Source organism: Salvelinus fontinalis, unplaced genomic scaffold (genome assembly GCF_029448725.1).
Source record: "Salvelinus fontinalis isolate EN_2023a unplaced genomic scaffold, ASM2944872v1 scaffold_1891, whole genome shotgun sequence".
Taxonomy (NCBI): Eukaryota; Metazoa; Chordata; class Actinopteri; order Salmoniformes; family Salmonidae; genus Salvelinus; species Salvelinus fontinalis.
Genome location: NW_026602100.1, coordinates 1 through 25079, shown reverse-complemented (window position 1 = coordinate 25079; position 25079 = coordinate 1). Strand labels below are relative to the sequence as shown.

Genomic DNA, 25079 nt, shown 5'->3' with positions numbered 1-25079 from the left:
ACTGTTAAGCTAAAGGTTGGTGGTTTGAGCCGACCCAGGGATGAGAGTTTTCAGTTTGTAGTGCTCCATGAAGCGACATCCTGGACTTGAATTGAGATTCCCTGTGACTTTGGCTGGCTGAGGGTCAATTCCACCACAAGCTTCTGTAGCGCAATCTGTTACCGCGTGGACTGTCAATCTAAAGGGTGGTGCTTTGACACCATCCAGGGATGACATTTTTCAGAATGTAGCGATGTGAACAGACCCTTCCTGACTTGTAGTGATCTTCCATGCGACTTGCACCTGCTGAGGGTCAATGTAATTGTAGGTCTCTGTGGCGCAATTGGTTAGCGCGTTGACTGTTAATGTAAAGGTTGGTGGTTCGAGCCCACCCAGGGACGCTAGCTTTACATTTCTGCTGTTGTGGAAACACCGTCCTGGACTTACAGTAGGCTAGTTTTTGACCTGCTGTGCCTCCTGTTATCTTATGTGATTGGTGTGTTGTTGAACGTGAAAGATGACAATTTGCTATACCTACTGGTAAAATGGCTGTCAATGTTCTGTAATCTTCTGTTACTCAATAGCTTGATCATTCTGTGGTCTCCAAGGAACATATCATTTATTAATATTAATCCAGCTAGTATTCCAATGTAAAATATGTCAATCTGGCATGAAAAACTTTAGCATTTATATTTATCTCGCTTGAAGGACAATGTTGGTCCAGTGTGTGTGTGTGTGATTGTGTGTATATGTGTGCCTGTATGCCATGAAAGTGACTCGCCATTATATCATACTTCCGGGGTCAGTCCCCTAATTATTATGAATGAATTTGACGATTATATATTACATTCTTGAAAATGCAGTGGTTTAAGATATATATTTATCAAATGATATTCGTGATTGTGGCTGAATTTACTCCTGCCAGATGCCTTTTAATAAAATGTTGCGCTGACGAAGATTGCTCGGCATTTTTGCCCTTTTAAGGCCATTCAAAAAGCTAACAAACGTTAGAAAACTACAGGGCTACTTCCTTGAAAATGTTGTGGCACTTTCGTTGCACCTTGACACAACCATTGGAACAAAGTGTTGTTGTGTCGTAAACTCCATGTACAGTTGGATGAGATCACGGATGGCCAGAGGTCAACTGTCAGGGTCAAATACACCACAAGTCTCTGTTGTGCAATTGGTTAGCGCGTTAGACTGTTAAGCTAAAGGTTGGTGGTTTGAGCCCACCCAGGGATGAGAGTTTTCAGTTTGTAGTGCTCCATGAAGCGACATCCTGGACTTGAATTGAGATTCCCTGTGACTTTGGCTGGCTGAGGGTCAATTCCACCACAAGCTTCTGTAGCGCAATCTGTTACCGCGTGGACTGTCAATCTAAAGGGTGGTGCTTTGACACCATCCAGGGATGACATTCTTCAGAATGTAGCGATGTGAACAGACCCTTCCTGACTTGTAGTGATCTTCCATGCGACTTGCACCTGCTGAGGGTCAATGTAATTGTAGGTCTCTGTGGCGCAATTGGTTGGCGCGTTAGACTGTTAATCCAAAGGTTGGTGGTTCGAGCCCACCCAGGGACGCTAGCTTTACATTTCTGCTGTTGTGGAAACACCGTCCTGGACTTACAGTAGGCTAGTTTTTGACCTGCTGTGCCTCCTGTTATCTTATGTGATTGGTGTGTTGTTGAACGTGAAAGATGACAATTTGCTATACCTACTGGTAAAATGGCTGTCAATGTTCTGTAATCTTCTGTTACTCAATAGCTTGATCATTCTGTGGTCTCCAAGGAACATATCATTTATTAATATTAATCCGGCTAGTATTCCAATGTAAAATATGTCAATCTGGCATGAAAATCTTTAGCATTTATATTTATCTCGCTTGAAGGACAATGTTGGTCCAGTGTGTGTGTGTGTGATTGTGTGTATATGTGTGCCTGTATGCCATGAAAGTGACTCGCCATTATATCATACTTCCGGGGTCAGTCCCCTAATTATTATGAATGAATTTGACGATTATATATTACATTCTTGAAAATGCAGTGGTTTAAGATATATATTTATCAAATGATATTCGTGATTGTGGCTGAATTTACTCCTGCCAGATGCCTTTTAATAAAATGTTGCGCTGACGAAGATTGCTCGGCATTTTTGCCCTTTTAAGGCCATTCAAAAAGCTAACAAACGTTAGAAAACTACAGGGCTACTTCCTTGAAAATGTTGTGGCACTTTCGTTGCACCTTGACACAACCATTGGAACAAAGTGTTGTTGTGTCGTAAACTCCATGTACAGTTGGATGAGATCACGGATGGCCAGAGGTCAACTGTCAGGGTCAAATACACCACAAGTCTCTGTTGTGCAATTGGTTAGCGCGTTAGACTGTTAAGCTAAAGGTTGGTGGTTTGAGCCGACCCAGGGATGAGAGTTTTCAGTTTGTAGTGCTCCATGAAGCGACATCCTGGACTTGAATTGAGATTCCCTGTGACTTTGGCTGGCTGAGGGTCAATTCCACCACAAGCTTCTGTAGCGCAATCTGTTACCGCGTGGACTGTCAATCTAAAGGGTGGTGCTTTGACACCATCCAGGGATGACATTTTTCAGAATGTAGCGATGTGAACAGACCCTTCCTGACTTGTAGTGATCTTCCATGCGACTTGCACCTGCTGAGGGTCAATGTAATTGTAGGTCTCTGTGGCGCAATTGGTTAGCGCTTTAGACTGTTAATCTAAAGGTTGGTGGTTCTAGCCCACCCAGGGACGCTAGCTTTACATTTCTGCTCTTGTGGAAACACCGTCCTGGACTTACAGTAGGCTAGTTTTTGACCTGCTGTGCCTCCTGTTATCTTATGTGATTGGTGTGTTGTTGAACGTGAAAGATGACAATTTGCTATACCTACTGGTAAAATGGCTGTCAATGTTCTGTAATCTTCTGTTACTCAATAGCTTGATCATTCTGTGGTCTCCAAGGAACATATCATTTATTAATATTAATCCAGCTAGTATTCCAATGTAAAATATGTCAATCTGGCATGAAAAACTTTAGCATTTATATTTATCTCGCTTGAAGGACAATGTTGGTCCAGTGTGTGTGTGTGTGATTGTGTGTATATGTGTGCCTGTATGCCATGAAAGTGACTCGCCATTATATCATACTTCCGGGGTCAGTCCCCTAATTATTATGAATGAATTTGACGATTATATATTACATTCTTGAAAATGCAGTGGTTTAAGATATATATTTATCAAATGATATTCGTGATTGTGGCTGAATTTACTCCTGCCAGATGCCTTTTAATAAAATGTTGCGCTGACGAAGATTGCTCGGCATTTTTGCCCTTTTAAGGCCATTCAAAAAGCTAACAAACGTTAGAAAACTACAGGGCTACTTCCTTGAAAATGTTGTGGCACTTTCGTTGCACCTTGACACAACCATTGGAACAAAGTGTTGTTGTGTCGTAAACTCCATGTACAGTTGGATGAGATCACGGATGGCCAGAGGTCAACTGTCAGGGTCAAATACACCACAAGTCTCTGTTGTGCAATTGGTTAGCGCGTTAGACTGTTAAGCTAAAGGTTGGTGGTTTGAGCCGACCCAGGGATGAGAGTTTTCAGTTTATAGTGCTCCATGAAGCGACATCCTGGACTTGAATTGAGATTCCCTGTGACTTTGGCTGGCTGAGGGTCAATTCCACCACAAGCTTCTGTAGCGCAATCTGTTACCGCGTGGACTGTCAATCTAAAGGGTGGTGCTTTGACACCATCCAGGGATGACATTTTTCAGAATGTAGCGATGTGAACAGACCCTTCCTGACTTGTAGTGATCTTCCATGCGACTTGCACCTGCTGAGGGTCAATGTAATTGTTGGTCTCTGTGGCGCAATTGGTTAGCGCGTTAGACTGTTAATCTAAAGGTTGGTTGTTCGAGCCCACCCAGGGACGCTAGCTTTACATTTCTGCTGTTGTGGAAACACCGTCCTGGACTTACAGTAGGCTAGTTTTTGACCTGCTGTGCCTCCTGTTATCTTATGTGATTGGTGTGTTGTTGAACGTGAAAGATGACAATTTGCTATACCTACTGGTAAAATGGCTGTCAATGTTCTGTAATCTTCTGTTACTCAATAGCTTGATCATTCTGTGGTCTCCAAGGAACATATCATTTATTAATATTAATCCGGCTAGTATTCCAATGTAAAATATGTCAATCTGGCATGAAAAACTTTAGCATTTATATTTATCTCGCTTGAAGGACAATGTTGGTCCAGTGTGTGTGTGTGTGATTGTGTGTATATGTGTGCCTGTATGCCATGAAAGTGACTCGCCATTATATCATACTTCCGGGGTCAGTCCCCTAATTATTATGAATGAATTTGACGATTATATATTACATTCTTGAAAATGCAGTGGTTTAAGATATATATTTATCAAATGATATTCGTGATTGTGGCTGAATTTACTCCTGCCAGATGCCTTTTAATAAAATGTTGCGCTGACGAAGATTGCTCGGCATTTTTGCCCTTTTAAGGCCATTCAAAAAGCTAACAAACGTTAGAAAACTACAGGGCTACTTCCTTGAAAATGTTGTGGCACTTTCGTTGCACCTTGACACAACCATTGGAACAAAGTGTTGTTGTGTCGTAAACTCCATGTACAGTTGGATGAGATCACGGATGGCCAGAGGTCAACTGTCAGGGTCAAATACACCACAAGTCTCTGTTGTGCAATTGGTTAGCGCGTTAGACTGTTAAGCTAAAGGTTGGTGGTTTGAGCCGACCCAGGGATGAGAGTTTTCAGTTTGTAGTGCTCCATGAAGCGACATCCTGGACTTGAATTGAGATTCCCTGTGACTTTGGCTGGCTGAGGGTCAATTCCACCACAAGCTTCTGTAGCGCAATCTGTTACCGCGTGGACTGTCAATCTAAAGGGTGGTGCTTTGACACCATCCAGGGATGACATTTTTCAGAATGTAGCGATGTGAACAGACCCTTCCTGACTTGTAGTGATCTTCCATGCGACTTGCACCTGCTGAGGGTCAAAGCAAATGTAGGTCTCTGTGGCGCAATTGGTTAGCGCGTTAGACTGTTAATCTAAAGGTTGGTGGTTCGAGCCCACCCAGGGACGCTAGCTTTACATATCTGCTGTTGTGGAAACACCGTCCTGGACTTACAGTAGGCTAGTTTTTGACCTGCTGTGCCTCCTGTTATCTTATGTGATTGGTGTGTTGTTGAACGTGAAAGATGACAATTTGCTATACCTACTGGTAAAATGGCTGTCAATGTTCTGTAATCTTCTGTTACTCAATAGCTTGATCATTCTGTGGTCTCCAAGGAACATATCATTTATTAATATTAATCCGGCTAGTATTCCAATGTAAAATATGTCAATCTGGCATGAAAAACTTTAGCATTTATATTTATCTCGCTTGAAGGACAATGTTGGTCCAGTGTGTGTGTGTGTGATTGTGTGTATATGTGTGCCTGTATGCCATGAAAGTGACTCGCCATTATATCATACTTCCGGGGTCAGTCCCCTAATTATTATGAATGAATTTGACGATTATATATTACATTCTTGAAAATGCAGTGGTTTAAGATATATATTTATCAAATGATATTCGTGATTGTGGCTGAATTTACTCCTGCCAGATGCCTTTTAATAAAATGTTGCGCTGACGAAGATTGCTCGGCATTTTTGCCCTTTTAAGGCCATTCAAAAAGCTAACAAACGTTAGAAAACTACAGGGCTACTTCCTTGAAAATGTTGTGGCACTTTCGTTGCACCTTGACACAACCATTGGAACAAAGTGTTGTTGTGTCGTAAACTCCATGTACAGTTGGATGAGATCACGGATGGCCAGAGGTCAACTGTCAGGGTCAAATACACCACAAGTCTCTGTTGTGCAATTGGTTAGCGCGTTAGACTGTTAAGCTAAAGGTTGGTGGTTTGAGCCGACCCAGGGATGAGAGTTTTCAGTTTGTAGTGCTCCATGAAGCGACATCCTGGACTTGAATTGAGATTCCCTGTGACTTTGGCTGGCTGAGGGTCAATTCCACCACAAGCTTCTGTAGCGCAATCTGTTACCGCGTGGACTGTCAATCTAAAGGGTGGTGCTTTGACACCATCCAGGGATGACATTTTTCAGAATGTAGCGATGTGAACAGACCCTTCCTGACTTGTAGTGATCTTCCATGCGACTTGCACCTGCTGAGGGTCAATGTAATTGTAGGTCTCTGTGGCGCAATTGGTTAGCGCGTTAGACTGTTAATCTAAAGGTTGGTGGTTCGAGCCCACCCAGGGACGCTAGCTTTACATTTCTGCTGTTGTGGAAACACCGTCCTGGACTTACAGTAGGCTAGTTTTTGACCTGCTGTGCCTCCTGTTATCTTATGTGATTGGTGTGTTGTTGAACGTGAAAGATGACAATTTGCTATACCTACTGGTAAAATGGCTGTCAATGTTCTGTAATCTTCTGTTACTCAATAGCTTGATCATTCTGTGGTCTCCAAGGAACATATCATTTATTAATATTAATCCGGCTAGTATTCCAATGTAAAATATGTCAATCTGGCATGAAAAACTTTAGCATTTATATTTATCTCGCTTGAAGGACAATGTTGGTCCAGTGTGTGTGTGTGTGATTGTGTGTATATGTGTGCCTGTATGCCATGAAAGTGACTCGCCATTATATCATACTTCCGGGGTCAGTCCCCTAATTATTATGAATGAATTTGACGATTATATATTACATTCTTGAAAATGCAGTGGTTTAAGATATATATTTATCAAATGATATTCGTGATTGTGGCTGAATTTACTCCTGCCAGATGCCTTTTAATAAAATGTTGCGCTGACGAAGATTGCTCGGCATTTTTGCCCTTTTAAGGCCATTCAAAAAGCTAACAAACGTTAGAAAACTACAGGGCTACTTCCTTGAAAATGTTGTGGCACTTTCGTTGCACCTTGACACAAGCATTGGAACAAAGTGTTTTTGTGTCGTAAACTCCATGTACAGTTGGATGAGATCACGGATGGCCAGAGGTCAACTGTCAGGGTCAAATACACCACAAGTCTCTGTTGTGCAATTGGTTAGCGCGTTAGACTGTTAAGCTAAAGGTTGGTGGATTGAGCCGACCCAGGGATGAGAGTTTTCAGTTTGTAGTGCTCCATGAAGCGACATCCTGGACTTGAATTGAGATTCCCTGTGACTTTGGCTGGCTGAGGGTCAATTCCACCACAAGCTTCTGTAGCAAAATCTGTTACCGCGTGGACTGTCAATCTAAAGGGTGGTGCTTTGACACCATCCAGGGATGACATTTTTCAGAATGTAGCGATGTGAACAGACCCTTCCTGACTTGTAGTGATCTTCCATGCGACTTGCACCTGCTGAGGGTCAATGCAATTGTAGGTCTCTGTGGCGCAATTGGTTAGCGCGTTAGAATGTTAATCTAAAGGTTGGTGGTTAGAGCCCACCCAGGGACGCTAGCTTTACATTTCTGCTGTTGTGGAAACACCGTCCTGGACTTACAGTAGGCTAGTTTTTGACCTGCTGTGCCTCCTGTTATCTTATGTGATTGGTGTGTTGTTGAACGTGAAAGATGACAATTTGCTATACCTACTGGTAAAATGGCTGTCAATGTTCTGTAATCTTCTGTTACTCAATAGCTTGATCATTCTGTGGTCTCCAAGGAACATATCATTTATTAATATTAATCCGGCTAGTATTCCAATGTAAAATATGTCAATCTGGCATGAAAAACTTTAGCATTTATATTTATCTCGCTTGAAGGACAATGTTGGTCCAGTGTGTGTGTGTGTGTGTGATTGTGTGTATATGTGTGCCTGTATGCCATGAAAGTGACTCGCCATTATATCATACTTCCGGGGTCAGTCCCCTAATTATTATGAATGAATTTGACGATTATATATTACATTCTTGAAAATGCAGTGGTTTAAGATATATATTTATCAAATGATATTCGTGATTGTGGCTGAATTTACTCCTGCCAGATGCCTTTTAATAAAATGTTGCGCTGACGAAGATTGCTCGGCATTTTTGCCCTTTTAAGGCCATTCAAAAAGCTAACAAACGTTAGAAAACTACAGGGCTACTTCCTTGAAAATGTTGTGGCACTTTCGTTGCACCTTGACACAACCATTGGAACAAAGTGTTGTTGTGTCGTAAACTCCATGTACAGTTGGATGAGATCACGGATGGCCAGAGGTCAACTGTCAGGGTCAAATACACCACAAGTCTCTGTTGTGCAATTGGTTAGCGCGTTAGACTGTTAAGCTAAAGGTTGGTGGTTTGAGCCGACCCAGGGATGAGAGTTTTCAGTTTGTAGTGCTCCATGAAGCGACATCCTGGACTTGAATTGAGATTCCCTGTGACTTTGGCTGGCTGAGGGTCAATTCCACCACAAGCTTCTGTAGCGCAATCTGTTACCGCGTGGACTGTCAATCTAAAGGGTGGTGCTTTGACACCATCCAGGGATGACATTTTTCAGAATGTAGCGATGTGAACAGACCCTTCCTGACTTGTAGTGATCTTCCATGCGACTTGCACCTGCTGAGGGTCAATGTAATTGTAGGTCTCTGTGGCGCAATTGGTTAGCGCGTTAGACTGTTAATCTAAAGGTTGGTGGTTCGAGCCCACCCAGGGACGCTAGCTTTACATTTCTGCTGTTGTGGAAACACCGTCCTGGACTTACAGTAGGCTAGTTTTTGACCTGCTGTGCCTCCTGTTATCTTATGTGATTGGTGTGTTGTTGAACGTGAAAGATGACAATTTGCTATACCTACTGGTAAAATGGCTGTCAATGTTCTGTAATCTTCTGTTACTCAATAGCTTGATCATTCTGTGGTCTCCAAGGAACATATCATTTATTAATATTAATCCGGCTAGTATTCCAATGTAAAATATGTCAATCTGGCATGAAAAACTTTAGCATTTATATTTATCTCGCTTGAAGGACAATGTTGGTCCAGTGTGTGTGTGTGTGATTGTGTGTATATGTGTGCCTGTATGCCATGAAAGTGACTCGCCATTATATCATACTTCCGGGGTCAGTCCCCTAATTATTATGAATGAATTTGACGATTATATATTACATTCTTGAAAATGCAGTGGTTTAAGATATATATTTATCAAATGATATTCGTGATTGTGGCTGAATTTACTCCTGCCAGATGCCTTTTAATAAAATGTTGCGCTGACGAAGATTGCTCGGCATTTTTGCCCTTTTAAGGCCATTCAAAAAGCTAACAAACGTTAGAAAACTACAGGGCTACTTCCTTGAAAATGTTGTGGCACTTTCGTTGCACCTTGACACAAGCATTGGAACAAAGTGTTGTTGTGTCGTAAACTCCATGTACAGTTGGATGAGATCACGGATGGCCAGAGGTCAACTGTCAGGGTCAAATACACCACAAGTCTCTGTTGTGCAATTGGTTAGCGCGTTAGACTGTTAAGCTAAAGGTTGGTGGATTGAGCCGACCCAGGGATGAGAGTTTTCAGTTTGTAGTGCTCCATGAAGCGACATCCTGGACTTGAATTGAGATTCCCTGTGACTTTGGCTGGCTGAGGGTCAATTCCACCACAAGCTTCTGTAGCAAAATCTGTTACCGCGTGGACTGTCAATCTAAAGGGTGGTGCTTTGACACCATCCAGGGATGACATTTTTCAGAATGTAGCGATGTGAACAGACCCTTCCTGACTTGTAGTGATCTTCCATGCGACTTGCACCTGCTGAGGGTCAATGCAATTGTAGGTCTCTGTGGCGCAATTGGTTAGCGCGTTAGAATGTTAATCTAAAGGTTGGTGGTTAGAGCCCACCCAGGGACGCTAGCTTTACATTTCTGCTGTTGTGGAAACACCGTCCTGGACTTACAGTAGGCTAGTTTTTGACCTGCTGTGCCTCCTGTTATCTTATGTGATTGGTGTGTTGTTGAACGTGAAAGATGACAATTTGCTATACCTACTGGTAAAATGGCTGTCAATGTTCTGTAATCTTCTGTTACTCAATAGCTTGATCATTCTGTGGTCTCCAAGGAACATATCATTTATTAATATTAATCCGGCTAGTATTCCAATGTAAAATATGTCAATCTGGCATGAAAAACTTTAGCATTTATATTTATCTCGCTTGAAGGACAATGTTGGTCCAGTGTGTGTGTGTGTGTGTGATTGTGTGTATATGTGTGCCTGTATGCCATGAAAGTGACTCGCCATTATATCATACTTCCGGGGTCAGTCCCCTAATTATTATGAATGAATTTGACGATTATATATTACATTCTTGAAAATGCAGTGGTTTAAGATATATATTTATCAAATGATATTCGTGATTGTGGCTGAATTTACTCCTGCCAGATGCCTTTTAATAAAATGTTGCGCTGACGAAGATTGCTCGGCATTTTTGCCCTTTTAAGGCCATTCAAAAAGCTAACAAACGTTAGAAAACTACAGGGCTACTTCCTTGAAAATGTTGTGGCACTTTCGTTGCACCTTGACACAACCATTGGAACAAAGTGTTGTTGTGTCGTAAACTCCATGTACAGTTGGATGAGATCACGGATGGCCAGAGGTCAACTGTCAGGGTCAAATACACCACAAGTCTCTGTTGTGCAATTGGTTAGCGCGTTAGACTGTTAAGCTAAAGGTTGGTGGTTTGAGCCGACCCAGGGATGAGAGTTTTCAGTTTGTAGTGCTCCATGAAGCGACATCCTGGACTTGAATTGAGATTCCCTGTGACTTTGGCTGGCTGAGGGTCAATTCCACCACAAGCTTCTGTAGCGCAATCTGTTACCGCGTGGACTGTCAATCTAAAGGGTGGTGCTTTGACACCATCCAGGGATGACATTTTTCAGAATGTAGCGATGTGAACAGACCCTTCCTGACTTGTAGTGATCTTCCATGCGACTTGCACCTGCTGAGGGTCAATGCAATTGTAGGTCTCTGTGGCGCAATTGGTTAGCGCGTTAGACTGTTAATCTAAAGGTTGGTGGTTCGAGCCCACCCAGGGACGCTAGCTTTACATTTCTGCTGTTGTGGAAACACCGTCCTGGACTTACAGTAGGCTAGTTTTTGACCTGCTGTGCCTCCTGTTATCTTATGTGATTGGTGTGTTGTTGAACGTGAAAGATGACAATTTGCTATACCTACTGGTAAAATGGCTGTCAATGTTCTGTAATCTTCTGTTACTCAATAGCTTGATCATTCTGTGGTCTCCAAGGAACATATCATTTATTAATATTAATCCGGCTAGTATTCCAATGTAAAATATGTCAATCTGGCATGAAAAACTTTAGCATTTATATTTATCTCGCTTGAAGGACAATGTTGGTCCAGTGTGTGTGTGTGTGATTGTGTGTATATGTGTGCCTGTATGCCATGAAAGTGACTCGCCATTATATCATACTTCCGGGGTCAGTCCCCTAATTATTATGAATGAATTTGACGATTATATATTACATTCTTGAAAATGCAGTGGTTTAAGATATATATTTATCAAATGATATTCGTGATTGTGGCTGAATTTACTCCTGCCAGATGCCTTTTAATAAAATGTTGCGCTGACGAAGATTGCTCGGCATTTTTGCCCTTTTAAGGCCATTCAAAAAGCTAACAAACGTTAGAAAACTACAGGGCTACTTCCTTGAAAATGTTGTGGCACTTTCGTTGCACCTTGACACAACCATTGGAACAAAGTGTTGTTGTGTCGTAAACTCCATGTACAGTTGGATGAGATCACGGATGGCCAGAGGTCAACTGTCAGGGTCAAATACACCACAAGTCTCTGTTGTGCAATTGGTTAGCGCGTTAGACTGTTAAGCTAAAGGTTGGTGGTTTGAGCCGACCCAGGGATGAGAGTTTTCAGTTTGTAGTGCTCCATGAAGCGACATCCTGGACTTGAATTGAGATTCCCTGTGACTTTGGCTGGCTGAGGGTCAATTCCACCACAAGCTTCTGTAGCGCAATCTGTTACCGCGTGGACTGTCAATCTAAAGGGTGGTGCTTTGACACCATCCAGGGATGACATTTTTCAGAATGTAGCGATGTGAACAGACCCTTCCTGACTTGTAGTGATCTTCCATGCGACTTGCACCTGCTGAGGGTCAATGCAATTGTAGGTCTCTGTGGCGCAATTGGTTAGCGCGTTAGACTGTTAATCTAAAGGTTGGTGGTTCGAGCCCACCCAGGGACGCTAGCTTTACATTTCTGCTGTTGTGGAAACACCGTCCTGGACTTACAGTAGGCTAGTTTTTGACCTGCTGTGCCTCCTGTTATCTTATGTGATTGGTGTGTTGTTGAACGTGAAAGATGACAATTTGCTATACCTACTGGTAAAATGGCTGTCAATGTTCTGTAATCTTCTGTTACTCAATAGCTTGATCATTCTGTGGTCTCCAAGGAACATATCATTTATTAATATTAATCCGGCTAGTATTCCAATGTAAAATATGTCAATCTGGCATGAAAAACTTTAGCATTTATATTTATCTCGCTTGAAGGACAATGTTGGTCCAGTGTGTGTGTGTGTGATTGTGTGTATATGTGTGCCTGTATGCCATGAAAGTGACTCGCCATTATATCATACTTCCGGGGTCAGTCCCCTAATTATTATGAATGAATTTGACGATTATATATTACATTCTTGAAAATGCAGTGGTTTAAGATATATATTTATCAAATGATATTCGTGATTGTGGCTGAATTTACTCCTGCCAGATGCCTTTTAATAAAATGTTGCGCTGACGAAGATTGCTCGGCATTTTTGCCCTTTTAAGGCCATTCAAAAAGCTAACAAACGTTAGAAAACTACAGGGCTACTTCCTTGAAAATGTTGTGGCACTTTCGTTGCACCTTGACACAACCATTGGAACAAAGTGTTGTTGTGTCGTAAACTCCATGTACAGTTGGATGAGATCACGGATGGCCAGAGGTCAACTGTCAGGGTCAAATACACCACAAGTCTCTGTTGTGCAATTGGTTAGCGCGTTAGACTGTTAAGCTAAAGGTTGGTGGTTTGAGCCGACCCAGGGATGAGAGTTTTCAGTTTGTAGTGCTCCATGAAGCGACATCCTGGACTTGAATTGAGATTCCCTGTGACTTTGGCTGGCTGAGGGTCAATTCCACCACAAGCTTCTGTAGCAAAATCTGTTACCGCGTGGACTGTCAATCTAAAGGGTGGTGCTTTGACACCATCCAGGGATGACATTTTTCAGAATGTAGCGATGTGAACAGACCCTTCCTGACTTGTAGTGATCTTCCATGCGACTTGCACCTGCTGAGGGTCAATGCAATTGTAGGTCTCTGTGGCGCAATTGGTTAGCGCGTTAGAATGTTAATCTAAAGGTTGGTGGTTAGAGCCCACCCAGGGACGCTAGCTTTACATTTCTGCTGTTGTGGAAACACCGTCCTGGACTTACAGTAGGCTAGTTTTTGACCTGCTGTGCCTCCTGTTATCTTATGTGATTGGTGTGTTGTTGAACGTGAAAGATGACAATTTGCTATACCTACTGGTAAAATGGCTGTCAATGTTCTGTAATCTTCTGTTACTCAATAGCTTGATCATTCTGTGGTCTCCAAGGAACATATCATTTATTAATATTAATCCGGCTAGTATTCCAATGTAAAATATGTCAATCTGGCATGAAAAACTTTAGCATTTATATTTATCTCGCTTGAAGGACAATGTTGGTCCAGTGTGTGTGTGTGTGTGTGATTGTGTGTATATGTGTGCCTGTATGCCATGAAAGTGACTCGCCATTATATCATACTTCCGGGGTCAGTCCCCTAATTATTATGAATGAATTTGACGATTATATATTACATTCTTGAAAATGCAGTGGTTTAAGATATATATTTATCAAATGATATTCGTGATTGTGGCTGAATTTACTCCTGCCAGATGCCTTTTAATAAAATGTTGCGCTGACGAAGATTGCTCGGCATTTTTGCCCTTTTAAGGCCATTCAAAAAGCTAACAAACGTTAGAAAACTACAGGGCTACTTCCTTGAAAATGTTGTGGCACTTTCGTTGCACCTTGACACAACCATTGGAACAAAGTGTTGTTGTGTCGTAAACTCCATGTACAGTTGGATGAGATCACGGATGGCCAGAGGTCAACTGTCAGGGTCAAATACACCACAAGTCTCTGTTGTGCAATTGGTTAGCGCGTTAGACTGTTAAGCTAAAGGTTGGTGGTTTGAGCCGACCCAGGGATGAGAGTTTTCAGTTTGTAGTGCTCCATGAAGCGACATCCTGGACTTGAATTGAGATTCCCTGTGACTTTGGCTGGCTGAGGGTCAATTCCACCACAAGCTTCTGTAGCGCAATCTGTTACCGCGTGGACTGTCAATCTAAAGGGTGGTGCTTTGACACCATCCAGGGATGACATTTTTCAGAATGTAGCGATGTGAACAGACCCTTCCTGACTTGTAGTGATCTTCCATGCGACTTGCACCTGCTGAGGGTCAATGCAATTGTAGGTCTCTGTGGCGCAATTGGTTAGCGCGTTAGACTGTTAATCTAAAGGTTGGTGGTTCGAGCCCACCCAGGGACGCTAGCTTTACATTTCTGCTGTTGTGGAAACACCGTCCTGGACTTACAGTAGGCTAGTTTTTGACCTGCTGTGCCTCCTGTTATCTTATGTGATTGGTGTGTTGTTGAACGTGAAAGATGACAATTTGCTATACCTACTGGTAAAATGGCTGTCAATGTTCTGTAATCTTCTGTTACTCAATAGCTTGATCATTCTGTGGTCTCCAAGGAACATATCATTTATTAATATTAATCCGGCTAGTATTCCAATGTAAAATATGTCAATCTGGCATGAAAAACTTTAGCATTTATATTTATCTCGCTTGAAGGACAATGTTGGTCCAGTGTGTGTGTGTGTGATTGTGTGTATATGTGTGCCTGTATGCCATGAAAGTGACTCGCCATTATATCATACTTCCGGGGTCAGTCCCCTAATTATTATGAATGAATTTGACGATTATATATTACATTCTTGAAAATGCAGTGGTTTAAGATATATATTTATCAAATGATATTCGTGATTGTGGCTGAATTTACTCCTGCCAGATGCCTTTTAATAAAATGTTGCGCTGACGAAGATTGCTCGGCATTTTTGCCCTTTTAAGGCCATTCAAAAAGCTAACAAACGTTAGAAAACTACAGGGCTACTTCCTTGAAAATGTTGTGGCACTTTCGTTGCACCTTGACACAAGCATTGGAACAAAGTGTTTTTGTGTCGTAAACTCCATGTACAGTTGGATGAGATCACGGATGGCCAGAGGTCAACTGTCAGGGTCAAATACACCACAAGTCTCTGTTGTGCAATTGGTTAGCGCGTTAGACTGTTAAGCTAAAGGTTGGTGGATTGAGCCGACCCAGGGATGAGAGTTTTCAGTTTGTAGTGCTCCATGAAGCGACATCCTGGACTTGAATTGAGATTCCCTGTGACTTTGGCTGGCTGAGGGTCAATTCCACCACAAGCTTCTGTAGCAAAATCTGTTACCGCGTGGACTGTCAATCTAAAGGGTGGTGCTTTGACACCATCCAGGGATGACATTTTTCAGAATGTAGCGATGTGAACAGACCCTTCCTGACTTGTAGTGATCTTCCATGCGACTTGCACCTGCTGAGGGTCAATGCAATTGTAGGTCTCTGTGGCGCAATTGGTTAGCGCGTTAGAATGTTAATCTAAAGGTTGGTGGTTAGAGCCCACCCAGGGACGCTAGCTTTACATTTCTGCTGTTGTGGAAACACCGTCCTGGACTTACAGTAGGCTAGTTTTTGACCTGCTGTGCCTCCTGTTATCTTATGTGATTGGTGTGTTGTTGAACGTGAAAGATGACAATTTGCTATACCTACTGGTAAAATGGCTGTCAATGTTCTGTAATCTTCTGTTACTCAATAGCTTGATCATTCTGTGGTCTCCAAGGAACATATCATTTATTAATATTAATCCGGCTAGTATTCCAATGTAAAATATGTCAATCTGGCATGAAAAACTTTAGCATTTATATTTATCTCGCTTGAAGGACAATGTTGGTCCAGTGTGTGTGTGTGTGTGTGATTGTGTGTATATGTGTGCCTGTATGCCATGAAAGTGACTCGCCATTATATCATACTTCCGGGGTCAGTCCCCTAATTATTATGAATGAATTTGACGATTATATATTACATTCTTGAAAATGCAGTGGTTTAAGATATATATTTATCAAATGATATTCGTGATTGTGGCTGAATTTACTCCTGCCAGATGCCTTTTAATAAAATGTTGCGCTGACGAAGATTGCTCGGCATTTTTGCCCTTTTAAGGCCATTCAAAAAGCTAACAAACGTTAGAAAACTACAGGGCTACTTCCTTGAAAATGTTGTGGCACTTTCGTTGCACCTTGACACAACCATTGGAACAAAGTGTTGTTGTGTCGTAAACTCCATGTACAGTTGGATGAGATCACGGATGGCCAGAGGTCAACTGTCAGGGTCAAATACACCACAAGTCTCTGTTGTGCAATTGGTTAGCGCGTTAGACTGTTAAGCTAAAGGTTGGTGGTTTGAGCCGACCCAGGGATGAGAGTTTTCAGTTTGTAGTGCTCCATGAAGCGACATCCTGGACTTGAATTGAGATTCCCTGTGACTTTGGCTGGCTGAGGGTCAATTCCACCACAAGCTTCTGTAGCGCAATCTGTTACCGCGTGGACTGTCAATCTAAAGGGTGGTGCTTTGACACCATCCAGGGATGACATTTTTCAGAATGTAGCGATGTGAACAGACCCTTCCTGACTTGTAGTGATCTTCCATGCGACTTGCACCTGCTGAGGGTCAATGCAATTGTAGGTCTCTGTGGCGCAATTGGTTAGCGCGTTAGACTGTTAATCTAAAGGTTGGTGGTTCGAGCCCACCCAGGGACGCTAGCTTTACATTTCTGCTGTTGTGGAAACACCGTCCTGGACTTACAGTAGGCTAGTTTTTGACCTGCTGTGCCTCCTGTTATCTTATGTGATTGGTGTGTTGTTGAACGTGAAAGATGACAATTTGCTATACCTACTGGTAAAATGGCTGTCAATGTTCTGTAATCTTCTGTTACTCAATAGCTTGATCATTCTGTGGTCTCCAAGGAACATATCATTTATTAATATTAATCCGGCTAGTATTCCAATGTAAAATATGTCAATCTGGCATGAAAAACTTTAGCATTTATATTTATCTCGCTTGAAGGACAATGTTGGTCCAGTGTGTGTGTGTGTGATTGTGTGTATATGTGTGCCTGTATGCCATGAAAGTGACTCGCCATTATATCATACTTCCGGGGTCAGTCCCCTAATTATTATGAATGAATTTGACGATTATATATTACATTCTTGAAAATGCAGTGGTTTAAGATATATATTTATCAAATGATATTCGTGATTGTGGCTGAATTTACTCCTGCCAGATGCCTTTTAATAAAATGTTGCGCTGACGAAGATTGCTCGGCATTTTTGCCCTTTTAAGGCCATTCAAAAAGCTAACAAACGTTAGAAAACTACAGGGCTACTTCCTTGAAAATGTTGTGGCACTTTCGTTGCACCTTGACACAAGCATTGGAACAAAGTGTTTTTGTGTCGTAAACTCCATGTACAGTTGGATGAGATCACGGATGGCCAGAGGTCAACTGTCAGGGTCAAATACACCACAAGTCTCTGTTGTGCAATTGGTTAGCGCGTTAGACTGTTAAGCTAAAGGTTGGTGGATTGAGCCGACCCAGGGATGAGAGTTTTCAGTTTGTAGTGCTCCATGAAGCGACATCCTGGACTTGAATTGAGATTCCCTGTGACTTTGGCTGGCTGAGGGTCAATTCCACCACAAGCTTCTGTAGCAAAATCTGTTACCGCGTGGACTGTCAATCTAAAGGGTGGTGCTTTGACACCATCCAGGGATGACATTTTTCAGAATGTAGCGATGTGAACAGACCCTTCCTGACTTGTAGTGATCTTCCATGCGACTTGCACCTGCTGAGGGTCAATGCAATTGTAGGTCTCTGTGGCGCAATTGGTTAGCGCGTTAGAATGTTAATCTAAAGGTTGGTGGTTAGAGCCCACCCAGGGACGCTAGCTTTACATTTCTGCTGTTGTGGAAACACCGTCCTGGACTTACAGTAGGCTAGTTTTTGACCTGCTGTGCCTCCTGTTATCTTATGTGATTGGTGTGTTGTTGAACGTGAAAGATGACAATTTGCTATACCTACTGGTAAAATGGCTGTCAATGTTCTGTAATCTTCTGTTACTCAATAGCTTGATCATTCTGTGGTCTCCAAGGAACATATCATTTATTAATATTAATCCGGCTAGTATTCCAATGTAAAATATGTCAATCTGGCATGAAAAACTTTAGCATTTATATTTATCTCGCTTGAAGGACAATGTTGGTCCAGTGTGTGTGTGTGTGTGTGATTGTGTGTATATGTGTGCCTGTATGCCATGAAAGTGACTCGCCATTATATCATACTTCCGGGGTCAGTCCCCTAATTATTATGAATGAATTTGACGATTATATATTACATTCTTGAAAATGCAGTGGTTTAAGATATATATTTATCAAATGATATTCGTGATTGTGGCTGAATTTACTCCTGCCAGATGCCTTTTAATAAAATGTTGCGCTGACGAAGATTGCTCGGCATTTTTGCCCTTTTAAGGCCATTCAAAAAGCTAACAAACGTTAGAAAACTACAGGGCTACTTCCTTGAAAATGTTGTGGCACTTTCGTTGCACCTTGACACAACCATTGGAACAAAGTGTTGTTGTGTCGTAAACTCCATGTACAGTTGGATGAGATCACGGATGGCCAGAGGTCAACTGTCAGGGTCAAATACACCACAAGTCTCTGTTGTGCAATTGGTTAGCGCGTTAGACTGTTAAGCTAAAGGTTGGTGGTTTGAGCCGACCCAGGGATGAGAGTTTTCAGTTTGTAGTGCTCCATGAAGCGACATCCTGGACTTGAATTGAGATTCCCTGTGACTTTGGCTGGCTGAGGGTCAATTCCACCACAAGCTTCTGTAGCGCAATCTGTTACCGCGTGGACTGTCAATCTAAAGGGTGGTGCTTTGACACCATCCAGGGATGACATTTTTCAGAATGTAGCGATGTGAACAGACCCTTCCTGACTTGTAGTGATCTTCCATGCGACTTGCACCTGCTGAGGGTCAATGCAATTGTAGGTCTCTGTGGCGCAATTGGTTAGCGCGTTAGACTGTTAATCTAAAGGTTGGTGGTTCGAGCCCACCCAGGGACGCTAGCTTTACATTTCTGCTGTTGTGGAAACACCGTCCTGGACTTACAGTAGGCTAGTTTTTGACCTGCTGTGCCTCCTGTTATCTTATGTGATTGGTGTGTTGTTGAACGTGAAAGATGACAATTTGCTATACCTACTGGTAAAATGGCTGTCAATGTTCTGTAATCTTCTGTTACTCAATAGCTTGATCATTCTGTGGTCTCCAAGGAACATATCATTTATTAATATTAATCCGGCTAGTATTCCAATGTAAAATATGTCAATCTGGCATGAAAAACTTTAGCATTTATATTTATCTCGCTTGAAGGACAATGTTGGTCCAGTGTGTGTGTGTGTGATTGTGTGTATATGTGTGCCTGTATGCCATGAAAGTGACTCGCCATTATATCATACTTCCGGGGTCAGTCCCCTAATTATTATGAATGAATTTGACGATTATATATTACATTCTTGAAAATGCAGTGGTTTAAGATATATATTTATCAAATGATATTCGTGATTGTGGCTGAATTTACTCCTGCCAGATGCCTTTTAATAAAATGTTGCGCTGACGAAGATTGCTCGGCATTTTTGCCCTTTTAAGGCCATTCAAAAAGCTAACAAACGTTAGAAAACTACAGGGCTACTTCCTTGAAAATGTTGTGGCACTTTCGTTGCACCTTGACACAACCATTGGAACAAAGTGTTGTTGTGTCGTAAACTCCATGTACAGTTGGATGAGATCACGGATGGCCAGAGGTCAACTGTCAGGGTCAAATACACCACAAGTCTCTGTTGTGCAATTGGTTAGCGCGTTAGACTGTTAAGCTAAAGGTTGGTGGTTTGAGCCGACCCAGGGATGAGAGTTTTCAGTTTGTAGTGCTCCATGAAGCGACATCCTGGACTTGAATTGAGATTCCCTGTGACTTTGGCTGGCTGAGGGTCAATTCCACCACAAGCTTCTGTAGCGCAATCTGTTACCGCGTGGACTGTCAATCTAAAGGGTGGTGCTTTGACACCATCCAGGGATGACATTTTTCAGAATGTAGCGATGTGAACAGACCCTTCCTGACTTGTAGTGATCTTCCATGCGACTTGCACCTGCTGAGGGTCAATGCAATTGTAGGTCTCTGTGGCGCAATTGGTTAGCGCGTTAGACTGTTAATCTAAAGGTTGGTGGTTCGAGCCCACCCAGGGACGCTAGCTTTACATTTCTGCTGTTGTGGAAACACCGTCCTGGACTTACAGTAGGCTAGTTTTTGACCTGCTGTGCCTCCTGTTATCTTATGTGATTGGTGTGTTGTTGAACGTGAAAGATGACAATTTGCTATACCTACTGGTAAAATGGCTGTCAATGTTCTGTAATCTTCTGTTACTCAATAGCTTGATCATTCTGTGGTCTCCAAGGAACATATCATTTATTAATATTAATCCGGCTAGTATTCCAATGTAAAATATGTCAATCTGGCATGAAAAACTTTAGCATTTATATTTATCTCGCTTGAAGGACAATGTTGGTCCAGTGTGTGTGTGTGTGATTGTGTGTATATGTGTGCCTGTATGCCATGAAAGTGACTCGCCATTATATCATACTTCCGGGGTCAGTCCCCTAATTATTATGAATGAATTTGACGATTATATATTACATTCTTGAAAATGCAGTGGTTTAAGATATATATTTATCAAATGATATTCGTGATTGTGGCTGAATTTACTCCTGCCAGATGCCTTTTAATAAAATGTTGCGCTGACGAAGATTGCTCGGCATTTTTGCCCTTTTAAGGCCATTCAAAAAGCTAACAAACGTTAGAAAACTACAGGGCTACTTCCTTGAAAATGTTGTGGCACTTTCGTTGCACCTTGACACAACCATTGGAACAAAGTGTTGTTGTGTCGTAAACTCCATGTACAGTTGGATGAGATCACGGATGGCCAGAGGTCAACTGTCAGGGTCAAATACACCACAAGTCTCTGTTGTGCAATTGGTTAGCGCGTTAGACTGTTAAGCTAAAGGTTGGTGGTTTGAGCCGACCCAGGGATGAGAGTTTTCAGTTTGTAGTGCTCCATGAAGCGACATCCTGGACTTGAATTGAGATTCCCTGTGACTTTGGCTGGCTGAGGGTCAATTCCACCACAAGCTTCTGTAGCGCAATCTGTTACCGCGTGGACTGTCAATCTAAAGGGTGGTGCTTTGACACCATCCAGGGATGACATTTTTCAGAATGTAGCGATGTGAACAGACCCTTCCTGACTTGTAGTGATCTTCCATGCGACTTGCACCTGCTGAGGGTCAATGCAATTGTAGGTCTCTGTGGCGCAATTGGTTAGCGCGTTAGACTGTTAATCTAAAGGTTGGTGGTTCGAGCCCACCCAGGGACGCTAGCTTTACATTTCTGCTGTTGTGGAAACACCGTCCTGGACTTACAGTAGGCTAGTTTTTGACCTGCTGTGCCTCCTGTTATCTTATGTGATTGGTGTGTTGTTGAACGTGAAAGATGACAATTTGCTATACCTACTGGTAAAATGGCTGTCAATGTTCTGTAATCTTCTGTTACTCAATAGCTTGATCATTCTGTGGTCTCCAAGGAACATATCATTTATTAATATTAATCCGGCTAGTATTCCAATGTAAAATATGTCAATCTGGCATGAAAAACTTTAGCATTTATATTTATCTCGCTTGAAGGACAATGTTGGTCCAGTGTGTGTGTGTGTGATTGTGTGTATATGTGTGCCTGTATGCCATGAAAGTGACTCGCCATTATATCATACTTCCGGGGTCAGTCCCCTAATTATTATGAATGAATTTGACGATTATATATTACATTCTTGAAAATGCAGTGGTTTAAGATATATATTTATCAAATGATATTCGTGATTGTGGCTGAATTTACTCCTGCCAGATGCCTTTTAATAAAATGTTGCGCTGACGAAGATTGCTCGGCATTTTTGCCCTTTTAAGGCCATTCAAAAAGCTAACAAACGTTAGAAAACTACAGGGCTACTTCCTTGAAAATGTTGTGGCACTTTCGTTGCACCTTGACACAACCATTGGAACAAAGTGTTGTTGTGTCGTAAACTCCATGTACAGTTGGATGAGATCACGGATGGCCAGAGGTCAACTGTCAGGGTCAAATACACCACAAGTCTCTGTTGTGCAATTGGTTAGCGCGTTAGACTGTTAAGCTAAAGGTTGGTGGTTTGAGCCGACCCAGGGATGAGAGTTTTCAGTTTGTAGTGCTCCATGAAGCGACATCCTGGACTTGAATTGAGATTCCCTGTGACTTTGGCTGGCTGAGGGTCAATTCCACCACAAGCTTCTGTAGCGCAATCTGTTACCGCGTGGACTGTCAATCTAAAGGGTGGTGCTTTGACACCATCCAGGGATGACATTTTTCAGAATGTAGCGATGTGAACAGACCCTTCCTGACTTGTAGTGATCTTCCATGCGACTTGCACCTGCTGAGGGTCAATGCAATTGTAGGTCTCTGTGGCGCAATTGGTTAGCGCGTTAGACTGTTAATCTAAAGGTTGGTGGTTCGAGCCCACCCAGGGACGCTAGCTTTACATTTCTGCTGTTGTGGAAACACCGTCCTGGACTTACAGTAGGCTAGTTTTTGACCTGCTGTGCCTCCTGTTATCTTATGTGATTGGTGTGTTGTTGAACGTGAAAGATGACAATTTGCTATACCTACTGGTAAAATGGCTGTCAATGTTCTGTAATCTTCTGTTACTCAATAGCTTGATCATTCTGTGGTCTCCAAGGAACATATCATTTATTAATATTAATCCGGCTAGTATTCCAATGTAAAATATGTCAATCTGGCATGAAAAACTTTAGCATTTATATTTATCTCGCTTGAAGGACAATGTTGGTCCAGTGTGTGTGTGTGTGATTGTGTGTATATGTGTGCCTGTATGCCATGAAAGTGACTCGCCATTATATCATACTTCCGGGGTCAGTCCCCTAATTATTATGAATGAATTTGACGATTATATATTACATTCTTGAAAATGCAGTGGTTTAAGATATATATTTATCAAATGATATTCGTGATTGTGGCTGAATTTACTCCTGCCAGATGCCTTTTAATAAAATGTTGCGCTGACGAAGATTGCTCGGCATTTTTGCCCTTTTAAGGCCATTCAAAAAGCTAACAAACGTTAGAAAACTACAGGGCTACTTCCTTGAAAATGTTGTGGCACTTTCGTTGCACCTTGACACAACCATTGGAACAAAGTGTTGTTGTGTCGTAAACTCCATGTACAGTTGGATGAGATCACGGATGGCCAGAGGTCAACTGTCAGGGTCAAATACACCACAAGTCTCTGTTGTGCAATTGGTTAGCGCGTTAGACTGTTAAGCTAAAGGTTGGTGGTTTGAGCCGACCCAGGGATGAGAGTTTTCAGTTTGTAGTGCTCCATGAAGCGACATCCTGGACTTGAATTGAGATTCCCTGTGACTTTGGCTGGCTGAGGGTCAATTCCACCACAAGCTTCTGTAGCGCAATCTGTTACCGCGTGGACTGTCAATCTAAAGGGTGGTGCTTTGACACCATCCAGGGATGACATTTTTCAGAATGTAGCGATGTGAACAGACCCTTCCTGACTTGTAGTGATCTTCCATGCGACTTGCACCTGCTGAGGGTCAATGCAATTGTAGGTCTCTGTGGCGCAATTGGTTAGCGCGTTAGACTGTTAATCTAAAGGTTGGTGGTTCGAGCCCACCCAGGGACGCTAGCTTTACATTTCTGCTGTTGTGGAAACACCGTCCTGGACTTACAGTAGGCTAGTTTTTGACCTGCTGTGCCTCCTGTTATCTTATGTGATTGGTGTGTTGTTGAACGTGAAAGATGACAATTTGCTATACCTACTGGTAAAATGGCTGTCAATGTTCTGTAATCTTCTGTTACTCAATAGCTTGATCATTCTGTGGTCTCCAAGGAACATATCATTTATTAATATTAATCCGGCTAGTATTCCAATGTAAAATATGTCAATCTGGCATGAAAAACTTTAGCATTTATATTTATCTCGCTTGAAGGACAATGTTGGTCCAGTGTGTGTGTGTGTGATTGTGTGTATATGTGTGCCTGTATGCCATGAAAGTGACTCGCCATTATATCATACTTCCGGGGTCAGTCCCCTAATTATTATGAATGAATTTGACGATTATATATTACATTCTTGAAAATGCAGTGGTTTAAGATATATATTTATCAAATGATATTCGTGATTGTGGCTGAATTTACTCCTGCCAGATGCCTTTTAATAAAATGTTGCGCTGACGAAGATTGCTCGGCATTTTTGCCCTTTTAAGGCCATTCAAAAAGCTAACAAACGTTAGAAAACTACAGGGCTACTTCCTTGAAAATGTTGTGGCACTTTCGTTGCACCTTGACACAACCATTGGAACAAAGTGTTGTTGTGTCGTAAACTCCATGTACAGTTGGATGAGATCACGGATGGCCAGAGGTCAACTGTCAGGGTCAAATACACCACAAGTCTCTGTTGTGCAATTGGTTAGCGCGTTAGACTGTTAAGCTAAAGGTTGGTGGTTTGAGCCGACCCAGGGATGAGAGTTTTCAGTTTGTAGTGCTCCATGAAGCGACATCCTGGACTTGAATTGAGATTCCCTGTGACTTTGGCTGGCTGAGGGTCAATTCCACCACAAGCTTCTGTAGCGCAATCTGTTACCGCGTGGACTGTCAATCTAAAGGGTGGTGCTTTGACACCATCCAGGGATGACATTTTTCAGAATGTAGCGATGTGAACAGACCCTTCCTGACTTGTAGTGATCTTCCATGCGACTTGCACCTGCTGAGGGTCAATGCAA

The 25079-nt window shown here is 42.3% G+C and overlaps 21 non-coding genes across 21 annotated transcripts; all 21 read left to right on the top strand.

Annotated features, from left to right (window-relative positions):
* The first annotated feature begins 307 nt into the window (after nt 1-307).
* Nucleotides 308-380, top strand: trnan-guu (transfer RNA asparagine (anticodon GUU)). The gene has a single exon. It is a non-coding gene; the product is annotated as a tRNA-Asn (tRNA).
* Nucleotides 381-1485: 1105 nt separating this feature from the next.
* trnan-guu (transfer RNA asparagine (anticodon GUU)) lies at nt 1486-1559 on the top strand. Its single transcript has one exon. It is a non-coding gene; the product is annotated as a tRNA-Asn (tRNA).
* Nucleotides 1560-2664: 1105 nt separating this feature from the next.
* On the top strand, nt 2665-2738 carry trnan-guu (transfer RNA asparagine (anticodon GUU)). The gene has a single exon. It is a non-coding gene; the product is annotated as a tRNA-Asn (tRNA).
* Nucleotides 2739-3843: 1105 nt separating this feature from the next.
* On the top strand, nt 3844-3917 carry trnan-guu (transfer RNA asparagine (anticodon GUU)). The gene has a single exon. It is a non-coding gene; the product is annotated as a tRNA-Asn (tRNA).
* A 1105-nt stretch (nt 3918-5022) lies between these two features.
* Nucleotides 5023-5096, top strand: trnan-guu (transfer RNA asparagine (anticodon GUU)). Its single transcript has one exon. It is a non-coding gene; the product is annotated as a tRNA-Asn (tRNA).
* Nucleotides 5097-6201: 1105 nt separating this feature from the next.
* trnan-guu (transfer RNA asparagine (anticodon GUU)) lies at nt 6202-6275 on the top strand. The gene has a single exon. It is a non-coding gene; the product is annotated as a tRNA-Asn (tRNA).
* Nucleotides 6276-7380: 1105 nt separating this feature from the next.
* trnan-guu (transfer RNA asparagine (anticodon GUU)) lies at nt 7381-7454 on the top strand. The gene has a single exon. It is a non-coding gene; the product is annotated as a tRNA-Asn (tRNA).
* Nucleotides 7455-8563: 1109 nt separating this feature from the next.
* Nucleotides 8564-8637, top strand: trnan-guu (transfer RNA asparagine (anticodon GUU)). Its single transcript has one exon. It is a non-coding gene; the product is annotated as a tRNA-Asn (tRNA).
* Nucleotides 8638-9742: 1105 nt separating this feature from the next.
* On the top strand, nt 9743-9816 carry trnan-guu (transfer RNA asparagine (anticodon GUU)). Its single transcript has one exon. It is a non-coding gene; the product is annotated as a tRNA-Asn (tRNA).
* A 1109-nt stretch (nt 9817-10925) lies between these two features.
* On the top strand, nt 10926-10999 carry trnan-guu (transfer RNA asparagine (anticodon GUU)). Its single transcript has one exon. It is a non-coding gene; the product is annotated as a tRNA-Asn (tRNA).
* A 1105-nt stretch (nt 11000-12104) lies between these two features.
* trnan-guu (transfer RNA asparagine (anticodon GUU)) lies at nt 12105-12178 on the top strand. Its single transcript has one exon. It is a non-coding gene; the product is annotated as a tRNA-Asn (tRNA).
* Nucleotides 12179-13283: 1105 nt separating this feature from the next.
* Nucleotides 13284-13357, top strand: trnan-guu (transfer RNA asparagine (anticodon GUU)). Its single transcript has one exon. It is a non-coding gene; the product is annotated as a tRNA-Asn (tRNA).
* A 1109-nt stretch (nt 13358-14466) lies between these two features.
* trnan-guu (transfer RNA asparagine (anticodon GUU)) lies at nt 14467-14540 on the top strand. The gene has a single exon. It is a non-coding gene; the product is annotated as a tRNA-Asn (tRNA).
* A 1105-nt stretch (nt 14541-15645) lies between these two features.
* Nucleotides 15646-15719, top strand: trnan-guu (transfer RNA asparagine (anticodon GUU)). The gene has a single exon. It is a non-coding gene; the product is annotated as a tRNA-Asn (tRNA).
* A 1109-nt stretch (nt 15720-16828) lies between these two features.
* Nucleotides 16829-16902, top strand: trnan-guu (transfer RNA asparagine (anticodon GUU)). Its single transcript has one exon. It is a non-coding gene; the product is annotated as a tRNA-Asn (tRNA).
* A 1105-nt stretch (nt 16903-18007) lies between these two features.
* trnan-guu (transfer RNA asparagine (anticodon GUU)) lies at nt 18008-18081 on the top strand. Its single transcript has one exon. It is a non-coding gene; the product is annotated as a tRNA-Asn (tRNA).
* Nucleotides 18082-19190: 1109 nt separating this feature from the next.
* On the top strand, nt 19191-19264 carry trnan-guu (transfer RNA asparagine (anticodon GUU)). Its single transcript has one exon. It is a non-coding gene; the product is annotated as a tRNA-Asn (tRNA).
* A 1105-nt stretch (nt 19265-20369) lies between these two features.
* trnan-guu (transfer RNA asparagine (anticodon GUU)) lies at nt 20370-20443 on the top strand. Its single transcript has one exon. It is a non-coding gene; the product is annotated as a tRNA-Asn (tRNA).
* A 1105-nt stretch (nt 20444-21548) lies between these two features.
* On the top strand, nt 21549-21622 carry trnan-guu (transfer RNA asparagine (anticodon GUU)). Its single transcript has one exon. It is a non-coding gene; the product is annotated as a tRNA-Asn (tRNA).
* A 1105-nt stretch (nt 21623-22727) lies between these two features.
* Nucleotides 22728-22801, top strand: trnan-guu (transfer RNA asparagine (anticodon GUU)). Its single transcript has one exon. It is a non-coding gene; the product is annotated as a tRNA-Asn (tRNA).
* A 1105-nt stretch (nt 22802-23906) lies between these two features.
* On the top strand, nt 23907-23980 carry trnan-guu (transfer RNA asparagine (anticodon GUU)). The gene has a single exon. It is a non-coding gene; the product is annotated as a tRNA-Asn (tRNA).
* The last annotated feature ends 1099 nt before the right edge of the window (nt 23981-25079 follow it).